This window comes from Pogona vitticeps, chromosome 3 (assembly GCF_051106095.1).
Source record: "Pogona vitticeps strain Pit_001003342236 chromosome 3, PviZW2.1, whole genome shotgun sequence".
Lineage (NCBI taxonomy): Eukaryota > Metazoa > Chordata > Lepidosauria > Squamata > Agamidae > Pogona > Pogona vitticeps.
In genome coordinates this window covers 161,574,890-161,599,207 of record NC_135785.1, presented here as the reverse complement: position 1 = coordinate 161,599,207, position 24,318 = coordinate 161,574,890, and the positions used below count along the sequence as shown (strand labels likewise).

The window sequence follows — 24,318 nt, the reverse complement described above, 5'->3', positions numbered from 1 at the left end:
GGTGCAGTTTGTTTGGGAGTTGAGTATTTATGGCTGTGAGATCAGCTTTTGTCCTTTTCAGGAGATAGGTGACTGTGGTGATCAGTGTGTATTTGTTGTGGGTGTATTGTTGTGATAAGGAGGAGAGATTATCTGTCACTGTGATTGATGGGTGTTGTTAGCTGGTCTGTTGTGTGTAGTGATCCCTGGTCCTTGCGGCTGGGTAGAGTTCGTTGACCTTTTGCACGCTGTATTTTTCAGTGCAGGGAGCCAAGCTTTGTTGAGTTTCAAACTTTCTTCTTTTTTGTTGAAGTTCTGCTGATGCTTGTGGATTTCAATGGCTTTCCTGTGCAGTCTAACGTAATGATTGCTGGTGTTGTCCAGTATTTCAGTATTTTGAAATAGAATTTCATGTCCAACTTGTTTTAGGGCATGTTCAATTACTGCCGATTCTTCTGGTTGTTTTAGTCTGCAGTGTCTCTCATGTTCTTTGATTCTGGTGTGGATGCTTTGTTTTGTGGTTCCAATATATACCTGGCCACAACTGCAAGGTATCCGGTATACTCCTGCAGTGGTGAGGGGGTCCCTTCTGTCCTTTGCAGACCGTAACATTTGTTGTATTTTTGTGGTGGTGGGCTTGAATACTGTTTGTAGGTTGTGTTTTTTCAAAAGTTTCCCCATGCCCTCTGTGACTCCTTTGATGTATGGCAGAAATACTTTATTTGTGGGTAGCTGTTTTTCTTCTTCAGTTTGGTGTTGTTTTCTTGATTTGATGGCTCTTGTGATTTCATTTTTGGAGTAGCCATTTGCCTGTAGGGCCCCAATTCAGATGGTTGAGTTCAGTGCTGAGAAACTGAGCTTCACAGTTCCGATTTGCACGGTCTACCAGTGTTTTGATTATGCCTCTTTTTTGCTGTGGATGGGGGTTGGAGTTTTTGTGTAGGTACCGGTCTGTGTGGGTGGGTTTTCTATAGACCTGGTGTCCCAATCGGAGGTCAGTTTTGCGTAGGACCATGACGTCTAAGAACAGGAGTTGGACCTCTATTTCTTTTTCCATGGTGAATTGTATATTTGGGTAGATGCTGTTGAGATGGTTTGAAATTCTTCCAACTTTTCTTCACCATGCTTCCAAATTGCGAAGGTGTCATCCACATATTGGAACCAGACTGTGGGTGTGAAGGGTGCCAAAGCCATTTTTTCCTCCTTCAGTGAATCTTTCTGATGAGACATTGGACAAGCAACAGAAGTGGTCCTAACTGACGAGTTAAAAAACAAAAATGAGCTAATTTGACAAATGCAGATCGAGGCAAGCTCATGTGAGAATAAACAGACAGTATTTTCTTTTTCCTTTAAGGGAGTTCTTCTCTGAATGCCATGTTAACTGTATTGGTCATCTCTAGGAGGTGTTTCAGTTCAGCTGCAGCTGGGAACATTTTTCTCTGAGGTAACAAACTGTGGAGCTGGCTGGGAGCCTTCAGCCCTGTTTGGCTGAGTAGCAATGCAGAATCAAAGTCACCAGTTGCTCCACAGTCCTGCTTGGCAGTAGAGCAAAGGCCATTGCTGGTGGGAGAATCTTCCAGAACAGGATCTCTTTTGCACCTCTCCTCATGGATGCCCAATAGGGAGCATTCTGGAAATAAGAGTAGGGTGTAACTATTCCTTTCACTGGTAATCTCTCACTGTCCTGTTGCCCTTCCTAAAAAGTGAATGATTCATCACTTCCTGTCTCCTCAGTCCTTTCTAACCCTCAAGCTGCTAATAATTTTTGAGAGTGGGCTAAATCCTGCTTCTCTGGGCTTTATGCTTGGACATTCAGACGTCATTGTCTTCTGTCTACTTTAGGGTGAATTTTTCTACATTAAATGTTATGAATTTAGTAACCTTTGTCTAAGGTTAATCTTCTTCCTGGTTTATTGCTCCAGAGAGCAATAAGATAAATTTAAAAGTTCACAGAAACACCCTTGCTGTTTAGTCTGCTAACTAAGATCAAAAAAAACTTTGCACAGACTCAGCAGTTTGAATCAAAATTTACAATATGGTGCTACATAAAGGAACCATATGAAAAACACATGACGTTCTGTATCTTTAATGCAGGGAAGTACAAGCACTGTGAGGGTGAAGAGTATTTCTCAGGTTTTCTGTCTGCTTAAAGGGTCATAAATGGCCAAAGAGGCTACCTTGCACATTTATATTTAATTTAAAATCAATCAATAAATGCATTCGTTATGTGCTGTTAAAGTTGCTAAAATAGGTTTCCATTAACTGAAAAAAATGAGTTTGAATGTTTTTAATTTAATTTGTTGTTTTTTTAAAAAAAAATCTGTAGATAAGAGGGCTTGTCAAAACATAGAAAATTTCCTCCTTGCCCTATGGAGGGTACAAGAGGGTTTTTGAGCAATTTTTTTAAATTTTTTTTAAAAAAACAATTCATACTGTGGGGAGCTGGAAGCCCTCAGGGTGCTGTAAAAAAAGTCCAGGAGGGTGTGTATATTGCCCCTGCTTTAATGATTAATTGTACATAAAGGGAGAATTCATCAGGTATAGATTGTATGATATTAAATCTGGATCATACCTATTTTCTGCGCTTCCTCATATGTTACCCAGTGACATGAGAACAACAGGGATGCATGGGCTTTCTCACACTGCTGCATTAAAAGGCATTCCTAAAAGCTGCATGTTGAAGACTAAAACTTACAGATAGGAAAATTGTCAGTCCAGCCTAGTTCTGTTGGGACTGTACAATACCAGAGAGAGAAATATATGATTGAATTGCCCAGGTATGGGGACTCACAAGTCACAACTCACTATTGAGTGTGCCTCAGATTTGACTTGTTTTTTTTTCCCACTGACTGAGACCCATTTTTTCCAAGCCATGTTTTTGAGTCCCTATTTCTTTAATGGAAACCTGCAGGAGAGACAGGAAAATGGCAGAGATGGAGGTAGTGATGGCGAGGCAGGCTCAGATTTCCCCCCCCCCCATTAGTCATGACTCTGAGCACAAAGGTGGGCTGGACTAGGGGAGGGGGGCAGGGAGTAGGAATATATATAACTCCTCTGTGTTTCCCTGCAGTTTTGCTTTCTCATTGGGGCTTCAACAGTAAGTTGTTCTTTGTGGTTTAGAAGCCTTAGATCTTCCCCACAGATCCCATCTCTTTTTTTCCTGGGGGGAAAAACATTTTTAATAGGGACTTAAGACTTGGACTCAAAGCTTGGGACTCAGAACTTGGACCCAAAAACTCAGACTCAGACTTGGGACTTGGACCATCCCTGGATTGGTCTGAATGCCAGCATCCCTGGAATTACCTGCTAATGTTCAAACCAATTGCCATTTTAAATATTCATTGTGTTTTACAGTAACTTACCAAGAGCTACTGTATTATACTGGGTACTGTGTTGGAATAGGACTCAGAAGACTGGCTTCATATTCCTGCTTAGCTGTGACACTATGCTGAGAGGTGGAAAAACTTAAACTAGTCTTTAAATATTTCACATAGCTCAAAAACTTTATTGTAGTGACCATAACGATGAAGTGACTTGAACACTTCATCGTTATGGTCAATAATATACCGGCACTAATACGGCATTAAGAAATAATCATTTACTATAACAAACTTTGCTTAACTTTGAGTAGACATGGTCTAGAGGGGCAGGGTATAAATTTAATAAATAAATAAGTAAGTAAGTAAGTAAGTAAATAAATAAATAAATAAATAAATAAATAAATAAATAAATAAATAAATAAATAAATAAATAAATAAATAAATAAATAGGACTAGTTATAATTGGGCTTCAGCAACTGAGAAACTTAACACTTTGTTGATTAACATAACAGAGCCTTCCAAAAAAGCATACACATCATTTTTGCACTTCTTCCATGTTGTTAGAATATTTTATGGGTTTAACTGTGTTACGTCTGAATTAAATATGGAAACATTGCAGTTTCCGCGGAAGCTCTTAGGAGTACAGTGGTGCCTCAACTTACGAACATCCTGACATACGAACATTTTGAGTTACAGTGGTGTCTCGCTTAACGAGTGCCCCGTTTAACGACAAAACCGCTTAGCGATGAAGAATTTGCAATCGAAAAAGCGATCGCATTGCGATGTTTTAAATAGGAAAAAATCGCTTTGCGATGATCGGTAAGCTGTTTCGCTTACTGATTATCGCATAGCGATCTTTTTCCTACAGCTGATCGGCGGTTCCAAAATGGCCACCGGAAAAAAAACATGGCCACGTGCTGTGTTTTGGGACAGATTCCTCCCATACCGGGCAGCGAAAATGGCCGCAGTATGGAGGATTTTTGCTTAAAGGTGAGGTTTTTGCCCATAGGAACGCATTGAAGGGGTTTCAATGCTTTCCTATGGGCTTTTAAAAGTCGCTTAATGATGTTTTCGGTTAGCAGCAATTTTTGCTGCACCGATTAACATCGCTAAGTGAGGCACCACTGTACAACCAGCTCTGGCTGCAAAATTTTGCTTCTACTTGTGACCAGAGTTTCAAGTTACAACCAGAAAAAGGCAGGGAATTCAAATTGCTAACTGTTGGTGGCGAAGAGGCTGCTTCTTTGTAGCTCTTTCACCCCGGCGGTTAGAGAGTGTGTCATCAGAGGAGGCTTCGGACTGCCTGGTAAGGCAAAGTGCTGCTTTTTACTTTTAAAAAACTGTTCTGGGCGGGTTTTACCGCGTGGTTTGGGGCTATTTTTAGAGCTGTAGGGTGATCAGTATTCCTATTGATGAAGAATAAATTATAATGTGTGCCATCTTCACTAAAAAACAGAATGAAATGCTCGTACGTATTAAATTGAAAGCCTCAGTACTAATGAGAACACTCAAAAGTGATGCCTCGAGATACATTTTATTATCAATGACCCAGAAGCCTGCTATTCTGACTCCTGCACTTCTTTCGCAGAAGGCATTAAGAATTATTGGATACTATAGTTCTGTAAGTAAATACAGTGGTAGGTACTGTAGATCAGTTAAACTGAACAGGTTCCTGCCTATAGGTTTGCAGTCTACTAACCAATGGGACACTCCCAAAATATTTAACTTTAAAGTGTTTTCCAGTGTTTTCAAGGAGAGCTAACCTATGGCAATACACAATTATAATCTGCAGTCTCTTTTTTAAAATATAAAGTGATAGAATTATTTTCCTGGTCCTGAACCCCCATCCTGTATCTATTTGCTTCCAGAAAAAGCTGCATACAATTTGAATACAAAGATGAAAGGAAGCCTGACTGAACACTCTGAATTTATATATAATTAAACATGTTTTAGGGACATGGTGTTGCTGCAGGTTAAACCGCATAAACCTCTGCAGCCCTATTCTGAACATTTAGAGGACCTTGACCAAAAATCCTTTTTAAGCATAATTCAGGTATATTATTGAGAATGTATTACTTGTTTGCTTAAATATCCCAGCAAACACCAGGGCAGTTTTCATTTTTAAGAGAAACGTAGGACATAGAGACTTTCACCTAAGCCCTTCTTCAGGCGAGCCACCTTCAGGTGTTTGTAGGTTTGGGTCTGTCAAGTGGAACTCCCAGAATAGAGAATACTGGGAGTTGAAGTCCAAAAAAAAATCTGCATGGCACATCCCTGGTCATTATAAACAAAACATTAGATATGTTTCTCACAACACTTCTGCTTCCCCCCCCCCCCACAAAACCTGAAGCTAAAATGGATTATTACACAGCCAGAGATGGGGGGAAATTCAAATTTTTGAACTACAACCACAAGTGGCCATGTCCAAGTAACTTTTCCCATCTCTGATTACATGAACAAACTTTACATAAGTAGCATAAGGTTCACTTGTTTTAAAATCATGATTATGACTGCATGATTAATTGTAATCCAAACTGTAGTCCATGGTTACCTTCCTTATAAGCGTGGCAATTAATGTTTCCCTATTCTTGAAAACCTTGATTTAAAATTTTGGCTTACATATTTAAATTTACCAAGTTTTATCTGAAGCTTACAGTTAAACCATCTCCCAACTAAAAAATTAAGTCTCCTAATCACCAAGAAAGAATTTGTCGGAAGTTTTGATTTGTTGACAGGTTTAATCATTTGTTCAAGTAGACCAGAAGCTTCTTTTGAATGTTTTCCTTTTCTCTTTTTAATCAGGCTCTGGATTTCAAAAGAAATACCTCTTATAAAAGTATTACATGTAATGAAATAAGATTTATTTTGTTGCTAGGTTAGAAAAGAGAAGAAAGATGAGTGCTGGCTGAGAAATAATAAGTTAAGGATTATCTCAAGAGGACAATCGAAGACTCTCTGCAGATGGAATGTTTAAGAGGAATTCTAGTCACACACGAACAGAGCAAAATGAACTTTAACAGTCCTCTCTGGGCCACTTAGCATCAAACTGAGCAAGGGGCCAAAATGCAGCTCCACTCACCATAGTTCCTCATTAGGGAGCTAGGTGAATGAGAACTGGGATGGCCACAAAAACAGCATTTACCCCAATCGTGGCATAAGTTTTAAAAAGGGCAAAAGAGATGTTAATTTGCATAAATTTGCAAATGCTAATTTATAAGCATATATACGAAGAAAAATTACAATGATATAGAAATAATAATGGAGAACATACTGGCCTGGTAATCTGTATGCCTGCTCAGTCTATTATCAACAGGGCAGCTTGAGCACCTCTGCTTTCCTTTTTATGGTTCTTGGGTGAGACATCTTCTCAAACAGAGGAGGCCTTCCAACAGGACTTTGATAGCCCTTCAAACAGAAGAATGACCACTGCATAAAAAGCAAAAAGTAAAGCGTGCTGGCTTACAGTATATACCATCCATTGCACTTCAAGTACTCTCTGGGTGGTTTACAAGTTAATTATGCAGGCTACACATTGCCCCCCCCCCAGCGAGCTGGGTACTCATTTTACCGACCTTGGAAGGATAGAAGGCTGAGTCAAGCTTGAGCCAGCTACTTGGGATTGAACCCCAGGTCATGAGCACATTTTTGGCTGCAGTACAGCTGTTTAACCACTGAGCCACAAGGCTTCTTATGTTAAAGTGGTCTTCTTACATAAGAAAGGCTCTTATAACCAGAAAGGCACCGTTTCTAACAAATCGATACTGAAATACTGGAGACAATACCGTGACCATTGTTCTCAGTGAAACAAGGTTAATGTGTGAATGCCAAAAGTATCATCGATACTTAGTCAGATATACTATGGAAAACCAGTGTTCCATCTAGAACAGTTTTACCACTGTTTTAGAAGGATGTATGAGACATACATTTCATTATATCACATGCTGGAGTAGAAGAAAATCCAAAGTATATGCTCACACCCCTATTGTGTTTTTACATTGGTGTCGTGCATTCAGCATAAATCTCAGTGGCAAGTTGCTGCAAGTTAAGAAGTCACTGTAGGCATCTGGCATATGCCAGGCTCCCTCCCTCTTGACTTTTGGGAAATGTGTGAAAGCTGAGCTTTTCAAAGAGGCTTTCAAGGATATCCTCCCCCAGGACCCTCTCACTGAGCCACAAGTTTGAATTTAAATTTTGTTTGCCATTGCTTCAGGGTTTTGTTTTGTTTTGTTATTAGTGGTTTTTATTATTTGTGTGTTTTGGTTTTGGTGCTATCGATCGATCGATTTTGTACACCAATTGTGAACCAGTAAATCCCTACATGCTAGCAAGATTTTGGTCTGTGTTTATTAGTCCCATGGAGGGTATGAAATTATAAAGGAAACAGAAGAAACTATTCCATTCCATTAGGCATCCTTCAGTCTCAAAAGACTATGGTAACGTGCTCTGTATGGAGGACTTGAAACAGCATCTAGTGTGGCTGAGGAGGCCAATTTGAGAGTGAGAATCCCTTCCACACTGAAGACAAATCCAATCTGTCCCCTGTCCAGTTGCCTGATATTGCTGGTTTTGTGACTTCCTCTTTGCCTCAGCCTGCTGGACAAGTGTCTCTTCAAAATGGGAGAGGCCGTGATGCACCACCTGCCTCCAGGCTGAACGCTCAGAAGTCAGGGTTTCCCATCAGTTGAGGCCCATTCCTAAGGCCTTCAGATCCCGCTTGCAGATGTCCTTGTATTGCAGCTGTGGTCTCCCTCTGGGGCAATTTCCCTGCACTAATTCTCCATACGGGAGATCCTTTGGAATCCGACCATCAGTCATTCTCACGACGTGCCCAAACCAACATAGACGTTGCTGTTTCATTAATGTATATATGCTAAAAATTCAAGCTCATTCTAGGACTACTCTATTTGTCCTGCCAGGTGATCCCAAAAATGTGTCCAGGACTCACTGCAGTACAGAAGTGTGCTCAGGACACAGGCTCTATAGACCTGGATCTTGGTATATGTTGTCAGCTTCTTATTGAGCCATACTCTCTTTGTGAGTCTAGAGAACATGGTAGCTGCTTTCCCAATGCGTTTATCCAGCTCAACATCTAGAGAGAGTGTGTCAGAGATTGTTGAACCAAGGTGCACAAAGTCATGAACAACCTCCAATTCTTGTGTGGAGATGGTAATAGAGGGAGGTGACTCCACACCCTGGCCCATGACTTGTGTTTTCTTCAGGCTGATCGTTAGTCCAAAGTCTTGGCAGGCCTTGTTAAAACGATTCATGAGTTGTTGGACATCTTCAGGAGAGTGGGCAACAATGGCTGCATCATCTGTGAAGAGGAAGTCCCGTATGCATTTCAGTTGGACTTTGATCCTCGCTCTCAATCTTGAGAGATTAAAGAGCTTTCCGTCTGATCTAATCTGGAGATAGACAACGTCTGTTGCAGTTCCAAAGGCGAGCTTCAGCATGACAGCAAAAAAGATCCCAAAAAGGGATGGTGCGAGGACATAGCCCTGTTTCACTCCGCTTCGGATATCAAAGGGATCTGACGTTGAGCCATCAAAAACTACAGTGCCTTTCATTTCCTCATGGAAGGACCTGATGATGTTAAGGAGTCAAGGAGGACATCCAATCTTGGGAAGTATTTTAAAAAGGCCATCCCTGCTAACCAAATCAAAGGCCTTTGTGAGATCTATGAAGGCCACAAAGAGTGGCTGTTGTTGTTCCCTGCATTTCTCCTGCAACTGTCTGAGGGAGAATACCATGTCAGTGGTGGATCTATTAGCTCGGAATCCACACTGTGATTCTGGATAGACTCTGTCTGCAAGCACCTGGAGCCTCTTAACAGGGATGTTATCCTTTCCAGGTGCCTTGCTGGAGTTGAGGGAATCCAAGGCCGCATTTATTTCTGCTAAGGTTGGTTCACTGTCCAACTCTTCTAAGATAGGCAGGCACTCGATGTTATTTAATGCTTCTTTGGTTACTACATTCTATATTATATTATATTATAATTTTATTATATTACTATAGCTTCTGAGATATGTCAAAAATATGTTAGCATATTAATTAGGCCTAGCACATTTCAAGAAGACTCTTGCTGTAGGGACACTGCTCTATATTTGAAATATCAGAAAAGCTGGGATTCATCTGTTCTTCATCATACATAGCAGAGTTCCTAAGAGAAGAGTTTTCCCAAAACAATATTTCTTGAAAATAACATATTTCCAGCAGTAGTGTTCTGTAGTCTTAAGTGGATGGAGGGTACCTAATCCCACAATGGTGAGATGTAGTGCCCTGCTACTCCGCCATTTGGACTACATACTGCTGGTATGCACTCTTCTGTGTTTTTTTAAAATCTCTCTTGTTTGTGTTCCTTACCTGAGAATTAAAAAGCAGTGCATAAATTCCGTTATTTACAGAAATGTTGATGAGGGGTGGTGGCTATGGGAGTAGCACTAACATGGCTCTTTCTAGATTGTTTGCTGAGATAAAATTCCATCTATGATGAAATACTGTAAGGGCTTATATGAAATTATTATCACAAATATATATCTCTTTATTGAATCTCATGGAAAGCAGGCCCAATTGATCTATATGAAATTTGAATTTTGTTTGCTGTTGCCTCAGGGTAACACTTCCCGAGCAATTGGGGAAATGTTTTAATAAAGACTGAACATAGAATCCTATGTGGAAATTTCATGGGAGGGACAGTGCCATGTCACTCTGACAACAAGAGCCTTGTGATGATGCCTTAAAGATTAACATGATTTATTGGGCATAAGCTTTCATGGAATCCACTTCTTTATTTGCATGGAGTTCAGCTTCAGGAAGCATATAGATACAAACGGGCCAGGGGTTCCTGTGAAATGGAACAAGGATGCAAATAAGGTCAGCAGATGAAAAACAGGACAGGATTTTTATATGGACAATTGTTAAAAAGCAGAACTTTCAGCAGGTATTGCTTTTAATGCAAACTGTACCTGCTAAAATTCCCTCTTCTACACAAAGGTAGAGAGTACAGGAACTCTTCTCTTCTTTTTCATCTGATCATCCCTAGATGGAAGAGGTCTCCCTTACACCCGATGAAGAGGGCTGCAGTTCACTTAGAAGTGAGACTTGTTTGGTGTAGGTTTGTTCCCTCAAGGATCCTTTCCATCCTTGCTCAGGTTTGAACCCAGGTGAAATAAACAGAAGCCTGCAAACAGCTTTAATTAGTGCTATTTAGACATAATTGTTTGGAAGTTCAACAGAGCATTCTGTCTTACTTTCTTTGATCTGTTTTCCTTTCTCTGCTAAATCCACATTCAACTTGGCTCTCCACATCAATGGAAAGGACTGGTTTGCATGCATCTCTATCTATCTATCTATCTATCTATCTATCTATCTATCTATCTATCTATCTATCTATCTATCTATCTATCTATCTATCTATCTATCTATCTATCTATCTATCTATCTATCTGTCTGTCTGTCTGTCTGTCTGTCTGTTCTATTCTATCTGTTCTATCTGTCTGTCTGTCTGTCTGTCTGTTCTATTCTATCTGTTCTATCTATCTATCTGTCTGTCTGTCTGTCTGTCTATCTATCATCTATTCTATCTATTCTATCTATCTATTAGTCTGTCTGTCTGTCTGTCTGTCTGTCTGTCTGTCTATCTATCTATCTATCTATCTATCTATCTATCTATCTATCTATCTATCTATCTATCTATCTATCTATCTATCTATCTATCTATCTATCTATCTATCTAATCACCCACCCATCTATCTGGCCAAAGTATGGGAAGTTCCAAGGGAAAATCTGACTTTTGCACAAGATATCCAGAGCAGCTTGACCTTTGTTTACACTCATCACTAGATATGCCATTATTTGTCTTGTCTTAGGTGAGGCAGGGCCACAGGTGCGCTCATTACTGCAGGAACCAGCAAGAAAGGCATGAAAGGAGGTACAGCTGGGAGCAATTATGTCTGGGGAAAAACAGAGAGAAAGCACCTGGGAGAGAGCTGCACTTTGCTGAGAGGAGGGCGGAGTGGGGCTTCAAACATAGCAAGCCGATCTATTCAGACAGGCAGTGAAGATAGCATTCTCAGTGGTGTGATGCCAGCAAACCAGTCCTGACTCTCTCACACCTCAAGAATCCCCCAAGTTTGATGAGGATTCTGAGAATTTTGTTAATTAACACAGCATCTTCTAGGGTTCTAGAAAGAACTGAGGTGTAAATAAGACCTGAAACCCTCTGAATTCTCCTCCTGTTTCCCTGCTTTCAGGCACCTTTCAGTCTCCTGCCTTTGTCAAGTAGTGATCTGCATTTAATTCATCAGTCTTAACTGGGAGGTGGGGTTATGATGACCAGCCATGGCGAGAGTGACTTTCTTTGGACTGCTGTTCCCAGGATATTCTGGCCACCTGGGTGTTCTAGAAGTTGAAATGCAAAAAAACTAACATTTCACATTGTTGGCTATGATTCGGCGACAGAACAGAACACTAGCAGCACTGAGAGGCTACCGACTGGGCATTCAAGTCTCTTTGGTTCATTTGAGTTTGGAAATGAGCTTTTATTTTTGAAGATAACAGCTCTGTGTATTCAAGAATATCCTGCTTCTGCGACTGTTTGGGTATATGCCAGAAGTGTTCAGCTTTAAAGATGGGAGCAATTAGAAAGCACTAAAGGGAGAGTCAAATTTGCCTCTCACAAATGTACACTCCTGTCTTTTGAAATCCAATTCCCTCGCCTTCTCCATGGGTACCGTTTATACTCATGCTATGCCAAAATTCCTCCCATGAGAAATTTCAGCCATTCTCTTGCAACTTGATAGAAAAGGGATTCTTTTCAGAAATAATTTAAAACTAGAAATGTCTCAGAAAGTCTCAGAGGTGAGCTTCAGGATGAAGTTGCTGAAAAGTGTATCTGCATGTCTTCTCTTTCATTGTACAGTTATCTCTGTGGCAAATAAACTTCCGGGCAACTCTTTTCACTCAACTTTTGGAGATGTAACAGATCAAGAAGTGCAGACACTTAAGGAAGCTGCAGTGTTAGAGGTGTATAACACAGAGTGAAAATACGAGTAGCTAGCTTACTCCCTGACCAACTTTAAAATAAATACTAAAGGGCCCGGAGAATGAGGCAGAAACATTTAAGCCTCTTTTATGGTAAAATAAAACATCTGAGAAACTGGGTTGCAAATGATGCTGCAAGAGTAGCTTCAACTATTTCCTGGAGCACAATATAAAACTGATTTCCCCCACACGTGCTATAGAGCAGTGGTCCTCAACCTTGGGCCTCCAGATGTTCTTGGACTTCAACTCCCAGAAATCCTGGCCAGCAGAGGTGGTGGCAAAGGCTTGTGGGAGTTGTAGTCCAAGAACATCTGGAGGCCCAAGGTTGGGGACCACTGCTATAGAGCTTACCAGAAAGGTGTCCTAATAGAGACAAAATTAATCTACAGTGACCCATCCAAATGTACTCTGTTTCCCCAAAAATGAGACAGGGTCTTATATTAATTTTTGCCCCCCAAATCACATTAGGTTTTCTTTTCAGGGGATGTTTTACAGTCTACGTTTATTCAAATACAGTCATATCATCTTCTTCTGGTTGCTGCACAATGGTGGAGGGCGGGGTTTCACTTAACTGGCACTTATTTTGGGGGGAGGGCTTATATTATGAGCATCCTGAAAATCGTACTAGGGCTTATTTTCAGGTTAGGTCTTATTTTCAGGGAAACAGGGTAGCATTTGGAAGGTCTGGTGAAGATGATGAATGCTGGAGAAAGACAACCGTTGAGCCTAAATTGCTTAGAAGATATTTTTCTGATAAATGTACTCAGATTTTTCTTCTTTTACTCTCCTAATAGCGAAGACTGCTTTCAGTATTTTATTTATTTACTTTTATTTTTACCTTTACATTTATGTTTACTTTTACCTGTCTTCAAGGGAAGGGACTTTCAGTGGCATACAACAGCTAAAAATGCATATTTTAAAAAACATAATATACTGTAAATATTAAAATACAACTACACCTAAACAGTGTTTGAAGCATTATTAATTAAAACAAATTGGAAATAATTATTTACAAAATATTTACGCACCAACATCACAGTGTCCTAAAACAATGGCAGATAGAGGGAAACATGGAGGAAGCTAAGTGATGGCTAGGCTACCAACACGATGGTTATTGTTGCCACTCTTGTACATGAACAAAAATTGGTAGAACAAGGACAAAACTTTGCTACAACCATTGCTAATAATGAGCCCCCTTGTGAATAGATGCTGGGCAAGTCTCCTTCCCCTGGAGATATTTGGTGGGTCTGTGCCACCAGTTTTTCTGCCCACCAACACAGTGCTGAATTTCAAAAGGCAGTTTCTGCATAGCTATAATTTACGCCCCTTCCCCATGTCATTAAGGGGGTTCTAAGTAATACTGAGGTTAAAGAAATGATGCCTTGCATTTGAACTAAAAGCAAGAGGACCAATTTGGAAGAATGACCACATTTGAGATTGTATTGTAAAAAACATATACTTCTTTGGGTCTGGAAGTGCTAACCTTTGAATGGATACTGAGTGACAGGACAATGTGTTATCCCACACAAGCCCTGCCCTGCTCAAACAGAATTTGTATTCCTGCATCAATCAGGGGGGTTGGACTTGATGGCCTTATAAGCCCCTTGCAACTTCTCTGTTCTATGATTCTATGAATGCTTGAGTCAACACGTGAGTGGATTCTTGTTGTTTTTCAGCTCCCATCCAGTGTAGCCCACATACGTGCCCTGCCTCAACAATGCCTATGCTTAAAAAACAGGGACTCAGAATTACCTGGGTGCTCAGTGGTGGCTGGAGTGTCAGTCCCGGGCTGGGGATGAGCTGCCAGAGAGGGCTGGAGGTGGCATGTTAGAGTGGTCAGAATGCTGGGAGGCCGGCTGCCAAGGACACTTCTTGCCGCCTTCTCATTGGCTGGCAGGGATCTTGAAATTAAGACTGCAGGCAGGCAGACCAAAAGGCAGCAGGCTTCAGTCCAGTTTGCCTGCCTAGCATAAAATTGGGCCAGGGATTGGGGTTGGGTCCAGGCACTATGAGGGCGGCAGGCATGAGCCTGCTTACCTGAGCTGTTAAAGGCATCCCCATAAGGGGAGCTGAGGCATGGTCTGGCCTAAGTCGGAGGCCTGTTGGCCTGCCTACGCCCTCAGGTGGCAGGAGACCACGGAGTGGTGTGTGCATATATCTCCAGGGGACTGCCTGGTGGAACCCTCAGTGGCTGCTAAAGGAGTCAGTCATGGGGATTGGGGACATTTGGTTCTCCCAATGCTGGGCCAGGGTCTACTACTGTAACCAATACAGTTCTGGACTTTTCTTCAGAAAAGAATTGTGTGTAGTGTCCTTGGTAGTATCCTGCTTGGGCAACCCAGGACTGCTCAGCTCTAGGCCAACAACATATTCGTCTGCAGCAAAGAAACATATACAGTACACAGAAACATATACACAGATGTTTGCAGTCTTTGTGCAGCCATCAGCGGACTTGTGAAATGACATGTGAGAGAGATGGGGGCAGGACTGGTCAATGTGACTCTGCTCACACATTGATCCAATATGTGTGGTTTTGTTTCCACAGGGCTACACTGACAGAAATAGCTGGGTTTCTCTCCCTCTCTGATGTAATAGCAACACTGCACCGACTTTAATCCTTAAACGGAAAGCAAATGGGCACCACCAGTGCAAATGTCATATCTTACCTTTACCCTCTGGATACATGCACATAATGCATATTTTAAGAAGGATCTTTTTTTCCCCTTTTTCTTCTATGGACAAGGTTTTGCTTTTACTCCGTTGAACATCCTTAATTAAAGTTGAATGCAACCTGCCTAACAACTCTTTTAAAAGTAGTTCAGAATTGTAACACTCTACTGGATTTGGAAGTAATCTTGCATTTCACAACAGTTTGCTCTTAGGCTATGTGTCTGGGGTTTTATAAGACTGTTTCTCAGTAAAATGTTCCTTCAGACAAGTCTTAAATGCATCTTGTAATATTAAGCTGCCAGAATTTGCTAGACTTTTTAAAAACAAAACATATGTGTTTCTGTTTTTAACAGATATATCAGAGCCTTCATATTGTCTGTTACCTATCATTTTCCAGTCTGAAGATTTTCCTATAGATCTTCCATGAAATATCTTTCCTAGGATTAAAACAGAAGACCTGTGGCATTTCAGATGTTGCTGAACTACAGTTCTTATCATACAGCATCATTTGCCAAGCTCCTGGAAGTTGCAATCCAGAAAGTCCCAGCTTCCTTAATATTTCATTAGTGCTTGTTAAAGCAGAAATCGTGCTGGATTTATTTGAGTAGTTACTGGTCAAATATATGGTTACTAGAATACTGTCAATTCTGCAATTAAGGAACTGTGATAGTATAGATGCATGAATACACCAAAGACAATAATGTACCAGCTTCAGCAATTAAACGGTATATGTTGCTGTAATTGTGCTATCACCATTTCATATTACATAACCTTTATGTTAATTTTAAAGGCTACTACAGTTTATAGGTACACACTCTGATCCAATTAAAATTAGGCCCTAATCTTAAACACATTTATTGGGATTCACCCCCACTGAAGTCAACAAAAATACTTGATTTAGATATGCCCAAATTATGCTTGTATCCCACTGAAATCAATGCATTCAAGAAGACTTTAAATTCCATTGCATTCTAATTATAGTTGTAGCAACATAATTCTGGAGAGGAACATCTGCTCTGAAAAAAAGTGTCACAAGATAGATGGCAATGAGTCCTGTGTTGCAGTGATTAAACTGCAATACTGCAGTCAAGCCTCTGCTCACATCCTTAGTTCAGTCCTGACAGATTCAGGTAGGTGTCTGAAGATTGACTCGGCCTTCCATCCTTCTGAGGTTGGTAAAATAAGTACCCCAGTTTGCTGGAGGAGCAGAGTATTATTTGTATAATTATGTTGCAAACTGTCCAGAGAGTATTTTAGAACTGTGGGCCGGTATATAAGTCAACACAACAGGTTTTTTTTTTAGTTTTGGAAGAGGTAGCTGTGTTAGTCTGTGCAAGCATATCAGGCAAAATCCAAAGAAATGTCGTTTTGTTTTATTTCTTTGGATTTTGTATAACCATTTTCTAAGTTGTGTTGTTCCATAACTTTAGTAGAAACAATAACAGATAAGTAGATATATAAAAATATACAGGCAACAAACAATAGTTCTTTATGACTGGTGCGCTTGTCAACTTTAATGGTAACAGGCCTGGAGCTAGAAATTAGGCGGAGTGAGGCAAATACCTCAGTGGTAAATGCCTCTTCGCTCTTTTTTCTGAGGCCGCCAACCATTTTTCTTTCTACCTTGTCTCATCTAAATGAATCTGGTACCTGTAGCTCTGGAATGAAGGGATGTTATTTTATTTATTTATTTATTTTGTCTTGGGCAGTAAAATGTCTTCAGGTGGACCAAGATGTCTACTGCGTTTCAGTAAAGCTAACTCTGAAATTTACTTGATTAATAGTTTCTTTAAAAATACTGCAGTTACTTAATACTCAGAGCAGCCTGTTTGTGGTTTCAGGAAGTTTCTCATCATAAAAGCTTGAAAGAACCATACCTGCTTTCCCTTAGCAGGAACATTGCATTGTTATTTGATACAGACAGAGGTATTGCTGGTTACTGGCTTTCTTTGATAGCTTGTTCTAGCCTTAGGTGGCACATCCCTTAATTCAAAAAGTAATAACGATATGAATTTATCAAACAATTGGCAGTCTTGTTAGAGAATAGCGTTATGGTGTGCTATGGTTTCCTAGCTGGACCGAATATAGTTTGGATATATTTCTAGAGTTCAGTTCATAGTATGCTTAATGTGCTTCTGTTCACATCTTTAACATACTGTATATTTAACTGCGTTCTGCAAATGGGCTGTCATGGTGAGTCACACAGTGCCTCGGAATGCTTTTAATGGGGAGGAAAAAGAGCATGAATTGATTCACACAAAGAAGTTAACAACAAAAAAAGCATAATGTATCTCCCTTTGAAGAGATTGGCTTTACAGAATATTAGAGCTACTATACTGCCCTCTGGAGTAGCACAGTGGTAATCCACACACGTTCTTTTGAACCACCCCCCCCACCCTTGTTTGCAGGTCTTTTGGATCCTCCCTCTTTCACATTCACTGGCTCTACTGACATGCAGGCATTGTTGTGCGATGGCACAGGAGAAGAGCGCCGCTAATAAAATAAAATGTTCTTTTTTGATGAAACTTGAAAGCACTGCTAGCTTCAGAGCAGCCCTTTGTAGAGAGCAGAAATAAGAGGCCACTGATGTGCCTGCTACACCAGATACAAACAAAACAAACCCTTCAGAAAACAATTCCTCTGAGCCACAGGATAGGATTGTCCGAGGTTGCTGAGTGTTGCTAAGTCACAAAACGCCTGTTGATATTTTATATACACATACAGTCGTTTATAAAACAAGTGCTTTGAAATCTATTTAGCATTAACTTGATTATATTTCAGAATTCAGGATTTTACAGAAGCAATTTATATCACACAGCCATGATGCCAGGATCTGTACCTGAAGGAACATTTTGTGTTTGGGAATTTGTACTAGAAAAACATATACCGTCTTTATTACCTCAAGATAGCAGCACTCAGGCTTGGGTTCCTGTGGGCTGACCCATGAGACCCACAAGCCCAAGCCACCCCCTTCTGAGTGCAACGCCCTCTGCTTCCCAGAATCTTAACTATTGTTGGCTGTCAGAGGTAGGTATGGCAACACGGGACCTGTGTCAGGGACAAAGTGTGTCCCCTTCTCTTTTCAAGCAGAAGGAAGAAATGGAACAAGCAGGAATGGGAAACATTGGGTGGTCCTCGGGCTGCAGCTCCTGGAATCCCACCAGCCATATGGTGAGTGGATACACAGACTGTGAATCATAGGAGTTGAGGTCTGGAAAACAGACATTTCCCAACTCTGAGAAGGGCAGGTGTTGGAAGGAGAGCGACCAGTGGCACAGTTGCCAGAATGTCTTTGGAAGTGGTGGAAAAGAGGATAGGGTTGGCATATAGTTAATGATCCTGGCTCCAAAGGGTATGTTATAGTGGTACCCACCTTGCTGTGATTAGTCAGAAGGCGTGGGAAAAGTGGCTTTTTTATTCTTTCCCCTTAAAGTCCCGTGAAGATAAATATCGCTGTGATGTACTAGTTCAGTCAGGGAGGCAGATTTGTGCATTATTTTTTCATACAAAAGTTGGCATCCAAGGTAAACAGCTAGAGGCATCCAGAAAGCTATCTTATAGTGCTCAAAATGGCATCTCTCAAGTTCTGCTCTCCTGCACAGAATGTGTAGGGAATATTAACTTGTGCTGTTTGTTGTTACGTGCCACCTAGATGCCTTCAACATACGGTGACCCAAAATGCCCTGTCCTCAGCCGCCCTGCTCAGCTCTTGTAGACTCAAGGCTGTGAGTTCCTTGAAGGAGTCAGTCCATCTAACATTTGGTCTTCCTCTTTTCCTCTTGCCTTCCACCTTTTCCAGCATTATTGTCTTTTCCAGAGAATCCTTCCTTCTCGTGGCATGCCAGTCCAGGGTATCTGCGAAACTCTCCTCCAGCACCACATTTCAGATGAATCAATGTTTTTTTTCCTTTCAGCTTTCTTGACTGTTCAGCTTCATACCCAAACATGGTGACTGGAAATACAAGAGTGTGGCTGATCTTGTTCTTGATCTCTAGTGACATATCCTTATACGTGATGATCTTTTTTCATTCCTTCACTGCTCCCTTTCCTAGTCTCAGTATGTAGGGATATAAAAATTCTCCATATCTTTGTGGTTCTTGAAGTCCTATTTCTATGTTGTTGTTTGTTCAACTCAAGTTGCAAGATATTGGCTGAAATCTTTTTGCTTAGCATCGTCAGTCAAACTAGAGTAGGCCACTGAATCAGTGGGGATTTGATGAGTTGACTCCTCCGTAGGTTCAATTGATTCAAATGGGCCTACCTAGTTTTAACTTACACTAAAGTACCGTATTTCTCCACCTATAAGACACTACTTTTTCCTAAAATCATTACCCTAAAATTGAGGGGTGTCTTTTACACAGAAGTAAGCTGAGAAGAGAACAAAACGGCACATATTGTGCCTCTGTAAACAGGCCTCCTTCAGACTGAGTTTCCTCCAGTCAGGAGACTTAGCTTCCTCCTCATGAGCCTTATGGAATGGATCCTGAACAATGAATCCTGAACAAACCAATTGGAACACAGCTCCTTGAAGGTGGAGCCTGTAGGTTCAGATTCAACAGAGACTCAGAATGTCTGATGTTCTGAGCCCAGAGACTGAATCCTCAAAGCTAGGTTTTCTTAATTTTAGGGTTAAAAAATTGGGGTGTGTGTGTCTTATAAATGGGTGTGTGTTATAAATGGAAAAATATGGTAAGTCACAACTATAGTATGCCCATTTGAATCAATGGAACTTACAGAGCAGCTGACTCACCAAATCCCCACTGATTCAGAGGGCCTATTCCTGTGCAGCTTCCTGTGATAAGCAACAGGATTTCCGCCATTGTTTTAATTTCCTACATAGGAATTTTTCAACATTTTCTGTGATGCATACATTTATTTTGCATACTTTTTCTTGTAAACACATCTTAATACACATTTTCACACCTGAAGTAGTCTTTGCATGTTGGCCGTTTGCTTTTTTAACATGTATGCCAATATTGTGCATGTTTTATTTCTTTGAAACCTACCACAGGCCTCACAAATGCCCAGCTTTCTAAGGCAAGACGCGCTCTGTCACACAGAGAGGATCAGAAGACATGAATGATTTTGTCAGGAATCTTGGCTCTGTCAGAATTCTTTGCCATCACTGTTGTGTTGGGATACCATCAAATGTTGTGTTTGCCCATCTCTACCTCTGACAGCTAATAGCATGCAACAAGAATCTGGAAATGTGATGATATCAAGGCCCAGATGTGTGCTTATATTACATTATTGTTTGTCTCTCTGTGTAGAAAACTTCTTTGAGGAATGTGTTACCATGTTGCTCAGTTTCATGCAGGTCGTTTCAAGGACTGTAGGGACCATTTGTTCAAGAAATGAACTTTAAACCACCCCTTGGACTTGTGGAATTAATTAGTTTGTTCTTGATCTCTGCCCTGGCTGATACTTTTATGTGTGACTTGTGTGATATATTGGGGGGGGGGGGGGGTCTGCTTTGAGCAGCACCGTACATTAGCAGGGATGATAGATAACATTTTATATGACCCTATTTCTTCAGTTTATAATGAAATTGGTGCTGCTTTAATCTCTTGTAAGAGATTTAGAATATAATCTTCCAGAACATTAATTTTGACTGATTTGATTATCATATAATAGTACAACTGAACAATTATGTAAACCTTTGTGCTGTAATGAAAATGTTTACCAAGAGACGAGTCGAATTTAGTTTTTCCTCCCAACTAGTTCTTTAATGTAGGTGTCCAGAATCATTAGAACAAATTTAGCTCAGCAGAGTGATGTTTTCGGAATACATTTTCTTTTCCATTTAAATTCCACCACCATGTCTCATTGCATTAGCTATGGGATATCTTGACATAGCATATTGTGTTAATATCAGTGTCACAGATCAGGGTTAGAAATTGAAGAATTGTTTATGCTTGGTCATGCTCCAGATTTCCTACTTGGTCCTGAGAAAATGGAACCCATGTCATCATAACAAGATGGGCAATGAGTTTGATAACAGCATTTGATTTCAAGTCTCAGGTGCTGCCACACCCAAATATAAATGGCAGACGGTACTGTCATATTGCCATTTTACTTGTTCCTTCACCAAGCCGTGGTATTATATTTGTAGAGACCAGGAACAAAGATGGACTCATGCCCATTCCCAATATTTTGCAGGATAAATTGTGCCATACCTCTTATCTGATGCTGAGATATGGAGATTTTCTTGTACAGAAGATATGATTTAAGTTCATGGTAAATTCTTCAGGATGTTATTAAATTACCCCCTTCAGTATTGTAAATAGAAACAGAGGTCTTTTCAATATAGATCAGATTGTATAAACATAATTTAACTTACAGTACTGACATAAATGAATTCTATGCCTGAGGTATGATGTGCAAAAGTATGCAATTTGAAGTGGTGTGATGCTGGTATCACCAATGGCAAAATACATGGTATTGGAATATGATTTGTTTTTAAACAGAAATTGGAGATCATTTTCTTGTATTTGTTTCTTTCACTGTAACCAGGTGGCTGCAAAGATGAAATCCAAATTTGGGTTCCAAGATCATTTTTCCTCCAAATAATATGGCATCCCTCAGAAAATCAAGGGATGTTCCCTGGTTTCCTATGTTTAAGTGAAAATATGGGTTAGAAGAATATCTACTCATGTTAAATAGGTTCTGTCTGATGTGCAAATATTCATTCCTAGATCACTCCTGATGCAATTTTTATAACAGAGGCAGACTTTCGTAAGGTGAAATATATTATCTCAACCACCCTCAGGATTCCTGTTCTCTCTCAGGTGACTCCTCGTCCTTTTGGTCTGTCAAAGCATTTATGTGACAACAATTCTCTTCCACCCTTCTTTTAAAAACACAACATATTTACATAAATGTTTTGTATTGTCTTGGCATATCATCTGATCCTCTCTTTCTCTTCTTTGTTAATGAAGGAATTCTCATTGTTTTGTTTTGGAGAAAGGTTTGCCATTGTAAGAAGAACATCGCATTGCTACATGCCAAGAGATGGGGAATTCTATGGGATTTATAAGCACATACTCAGACAGTCTAGTTACAGGGAATCATAGAATTTGCTTTATAGGCAGGGCTTGAAATGTCTCACCAGTTAGTCAAAAATTTCACCAGTCAGCATGACCGGGCTATAGCCTTGCAATTTATGTTTAAACTTAAATTAAAATTTAAACTAGGCACTTTCTACATAACAGTGTGTACAAACCCAAAATAAATATATCCTCAGACTTGGGTTGCTTTATTACCTGTGTGCCTGTGGGGTCATGAAGCTTGTATTTTGAATGCCTTTCTTTTGAATGTCTCCAGCAAAAATAAAACTGAAAGGAAAAGTGCCCGGTCTCTTAAGGAGCCAGGTTGTTTGGTTGAGATTGGGAGCAGGGAATCTCCATATTCTTCAGCATCGGACTACTCTACATTCTCCTGGAGAGCTATGTATGCCGCTCGAACTCTCTTCTCGTGAGAAGAGGGCTGTTTTTCCTTTTGCAATGGGAAGGGGGAGGGGAGGACTGCAGGATCAGAGAGAGAGAGAGAGATGGACTGAGGGTAAGGAGGCAAGGAGGGAGGGATGGAGGGAGCTGTGGCTCGTCAAGCAGCATTTTTTCACTTGTCACAGATGAGTGGACGAGTGGATTTTTCAAGCCCTGTCTATAGGCCAAGATAAATGATGTGATTCAGGGAATCAGGAGGAAGAAGGACTTGTCTGGAGAGAGAGGTGTAATCAACCTGCCATCATATATTATTTTCCTTTCTACCACTTTAAAAACAGTTTGGCTCAAATTGTCTTGCATAGTTATATCAGGTGTAACACTAACAGCAAAACCTTTAGATAAGTCACTGGAGATATCTGCTGTATAAGTTGTGCTACTCATTGTGTGACAGATATTGTCTATAGTGATTTCTTCAGTTGAGTAAATTATGCTGTTAGCATTACAATAGCAGAACCACACAAGATCCTTTTTGCCGTTATTCATGTAGAGAGCATGTTACCAACCATATGAGGCTCAAATAGCTTTTACTTGGAATTAGATACATTCAGTTATATACCTTGCAGTGTTTAATGCTGTGATAAACATCTCTTTCAAATATGGCACACCACAAATTTGATTTTAATATGGTGACAGCAGGGAGAGAACTTTGGGGGCAGAATTCTCAGAAGGGAGGGAGATGAGTTCTCAGCCAGTGTTTTCACAAATTTTAGAAAGCGAGCACACCAAGAAATTCCATTGCCCTTAAATAACAATTTCCATCCTTCATGAGCACTGCTTATAACAAAAAAGACCAGTATTACAAATTGCTGTTTTATTTCTTAAGAAGTAGTGGTGTTGGTAACACATGCTACTGAATTCAATGTGATTCATTCTGAATTGTTTGTATATAGGACTGCATCCTGTGCTTATAAACATGGGGAAAATGATATATTTTCCCCAGTTTCATTCTGTCTTCACTGTTGTTTCTTCTGTGTTGAATGTTAGATTCTAAGTTCCTAAGGGCAAGGATAGGTAAGTGCCATGCAATCTGAAATATATTAAGCATAATGATATAAATCTTGCTTCTATTACTGCAGCAATAATCCTGTTGATGAAATCTCCTCCATGTTTATTCAGTTGCCCTCTCTCCCGGTATGTGTGGAGAAGGTAGATTTCCCAGGCACACCGAGGAATGGAGAGCATGGGTCTCTACCTTTAGAAAGAGTTTTGAAATTGCAGTGTCAATGGAACATGTAAGGTGATTTTATTTGTTTGGGTTTTAGCAAAATTTCATTTTGAATCTATTCAGTATAACAAAGGTTATACTGTAAACATTAGATTTTTTGAAAGTGGTTGGCTGGAGAATGTCCAGCATTTTGTGCCTTACAGTATGTTGACATGGCTAATGGCTTGCAATGCATGGCCAAAATCTGTTGTGAATCTAGGGCAGTGGTTCCCAGTCTTTGATAATCCAGGTGTTCTTGGACTGCAGTTCCCAGAAACCCCAGTCAGCACAGCTAATAGTGAAGGCTTCTAGGAACTGCAGTCCAAAAACACCTGGATTACCCAATGTTGGGCACTACTGATCTATGGTAGAATAAATCGGCTCAGTTCATGAAGCTTACAGAAGTATTTGCTTCCCAAGTTCCCAGTGATACATTGGATTTAGGCTAATGTGTTTTAAAGGTCCATCTTATTGACTTAGAGATCATGGATGTCTGATGACTACCAGCATATGTACATTGCAATCCAGAACTTGCTGACAGGAAGATTAACAATAATTACATGTTCAGGAATATTCCCAGGTAGCACTGGAGGTTATA

General features: G+C 40.3%; 1 protein-coding gene and 1 long non-coding RNA gene across 5 annotated transcripts in view; one reads left to right on the top strand and one right to left on the bottom strand.

Moving 5' to 3' along the window:
* The window catches only part of LOC140705448 (uncharacterized), a 59,892-nt gene extending 37,495 nt beyond the window's left edge, over positions 1–22,397 (bottom strand). The window contains exons 1-2 of one of the 2 annotated variants that reach the window (XR_012084834.2): positions 22,274–22,397; positions 6,571–6,725 (exon numbers count right to left, since the gene is read on the bottom strand). This is a non-coding gene — a long non-coding RNA (uncharacterized LOC140705448). The remainder of the gene's footprint in view (positions 1–6,570; positions 6,726–22,273) is intronic. The other variant, XR_013544062.1, reaches the window with a different exon arrangement.
* FGF14 (fibroblast growth factor 14) overlaps positions 1–24,318 on the top strand; it is a 386,515-nt gene that overhangs the window by 154,657 nt on the left and 207,540 nt on the right. The window contains exon 1 of one of the 3 annotated variants that reach the window (XM_020795566.3): positions 22,469–22,571. The exons of the other annotated variants lie outside the window; for them this stretch is intronic. The gene's annotated coding sequence lies outside the window, so the exon portion shown is untranslated. Of the gene's footprint in view, positions 1–22,468; positions 22,572–24,318 lie in introns of those variants that run through there. 3 annotated transcript variants of the gene reach the window in all.